This window comes from Aplysia californica, unplaced genomic scaffold, assembly GCF_000002075.1.
Source record: "Aplysia californica isolate F4 #8 unplaced genomic scaffold, AplCal3.0 scaffold00113, whole genome shotgun sequence".
NCBI classification, from domain to species: Eukaryota; Metazoa; Mollusca; class Gastropoda; order Aplysiida; family Aplysiidae; genus Aplysia; species Aplysia californica.
The window spans coordinates 117,518-120,058 of NW_004797383.1; the positions used below are offsets into that span (position 1 = coordinate 117,518).

Genomic DNA, 2,541 nt, shown 5'->3' on the forward strand with positions numbered 1-2,541 from the left:
CCATCGGTCTGTAAGAACAAATGCATTATTGTCTACTAGGGTAGGGACGAAAAATCTTGGAGGTACTGAGTGCAAGTTGCCCATGTCTAAGATCCCGTAGTGGTCCTAAAATCAATAAGAGTAGGCATCAGCCGCCATACGGGCGAAATTCCAAATTCATTGCTACCAATACTGAAAATACACTAATTAGTACAAAATCATATAGAGTTAGAATATCTTCAAAATCAGAATGTGACTCCCTGAAGGCAGGGGTCCCCATGAAGTAGGAAAAATGGTCCCATATGTAAAATCAGTTGCACTGCAGGTTAAAGAACTAGCAGTCGACCACCCCTGAGATCTAGCAGGGGAGCGCATCAAAGAAAGAAGGTATTGTCGGCCAGCTGTTCAGATATATTTATCACAAAATAAATTCTTTTTTAAATAGTTTATTGCAGTAACTGAATCTGTGATATCGGTTGCATATATGCTCGAGAAATATTTCGTCTAAATTTAAATTCTAAACTGTGGAAAAAGCGAGCTATACCTATTACCAGTTGACCCCACGCCCATCTTTAAGGGAATTTTGTTTTTTTTATATCAAGTACAAACTTTCTCACAGGTGTTGTTCAGTGTTACAGAATCTGACAACAGTTGAGCTAATTGAAGAAAATGGTGATGATGATAATAATGATGACGAAGAAGACAATGAGGATAATTAGTAATGGTATTGGGTTAAATCTCTTTCAACAATGTTATATTGATGATGATCATGATGATGATGAAATTATTGTTGCCTATGATGACAACAACAAAAATAGCTAGATGATCATAGAGAAAACAAAATGATGATCCAAACTTCCCCAACCCCTTTTTTTTCACCTAATCCTTACAAATTGTCAGTCATAAGTGATATTCAGAATGCTAAATCATGTTTTTTAGAGTGGCCAAGTCACCTTTCCAGAGAAATTGAACTACATTCCACTGGAAAATGAATGTAGTGAGGGGAAAGGACTGCAAGAGTGATAAAAATAATAAGTGTATAAATGCATACGCTGTGTGGCTTCTTTCTGACCATATTAAAATTTTCTCTCTGACAGCAATAAAAACTGAAAATATCAAAACGGACCAATAATATTTAAGACCTGAAATGTCACTAGTCAGAAAAGGGTGCCCCACTATAACGATAATTCCTTGAAGGTTCACCTCACTAATCACTAAAAAAATAGATTCTAAACAAAATAAGCAGAATATGAATGCACTTTGTCATTGTACACGACTGAAGGTGTTTCTGGATAGACATCACACTATCTTGAGTTAAGTGTATTGATAAGGTTGATGAGGAGACAAACAAGTATCTACTGGACTCTAAGAGTCCATGACGGTACTCGTGAAATTGTCCAAAACTATTCTATAGCAGCACTTGACCCATTTAAATTCAAGAGCAAAACACGAAGCATGTCTCCAGGGTCCTTCTCATGGTTTATTTATCTGTGTTGAAAGGAATAAACCAAACAAAACAAAACCCAGCCATTGAAGAGTTGCTTCACTTAAACTTTAACAGTAAAAAAGTCTGCAACAAGCGCAAACACCAGTCATCATCTTTTACGAATTTAAGTGTGCATCCCTCAAACTAAAACCTCAAGTTGAGAAATGCTGCTAATCAAGTTCTAGTTTCGAGAAAAAAATTAATGCCAACCAAGAAACAAATCGGTCATTAAGATGTCAGCCCACTTGGCTTTGTCGTTACAATAAACAAGACACAATAATGAGGAAAGAAGATGGAAATCTTTTAGAAAGAGAAACACATTGACACAATAATGATCATTTAGTCCAAAAGAACAGTAAGAAAAAAGAAGTAGGACCTACACATGGTGCCCTCCAACCACAAGATTAGGGTGATAAGCCACAGTAAATGTTAAACAAGTGCAGCCAAGAGTAGTAGTTCAAGAGTGACATTTTATTATTTCATGTATAAGGGTTGCACCTCCTTCTGGCAAGCAGGTGTCTATATCTCTATAACACCCTCCCACAGCCAGATTAGGGGCAAAGGGGAAAAGACAGAGAGTACTGTGACAGGGAGAGAGAAAGAGGGAGAGAGAGAGAGAGAGAGAGAGAGAGAGAGAGAGAGAGAGAGAAAGAAAGAGAGAGAGAGAGGGGGGGGGGGAGAAAGGAGTGGGAGTCAAACCTTCTGACGTACAAACCCCTTAAGCCCAAACAGAAAAAACAACATTTTTCGTCACTACCCAAGGTACATAAAATCCACGCCAACATAAAAAAAAAATCAGACAAAATGAAAGCCTGTTTCCCCTAACCTTGGCAACCTTCTCATTCGCACTAGAGCAGTAACACCCACATCCTCTCCTCTGATAAGCCCGTTTACGCCGCCTCAAAATTATCTTTGTCAAAAACCTAGATGCAAAACATAATATGCTTACATGAAAGCAGAGAGTATTTAATTATAGAGAGCGGAAACGAAGCCTCTTTTCGCGTATCCAGGTCACCAGCTGATTGTGAAACGAGGCGCGGTAAACAAAGCTAATGGCGGCTGTCGGCAGTCGCAAG

The 2,541-nt window shown here is 38.5% G+C and overlaps 1 protein-coding gene across 1 annotated transcript in view; it reads right to left on the reverse strand.

The window, feature by feature from the left end:
- The window catches only part of LOC101850878 (lysosomal Pro-X carboxypeptidase), a gene marked incomplete at its 5' end in the record, with an annotated part of 13,258 nt that overhangs the window by 4,417 nt on the left and 6,300 nt on the right, over positions 1-2,541 (reverse strand).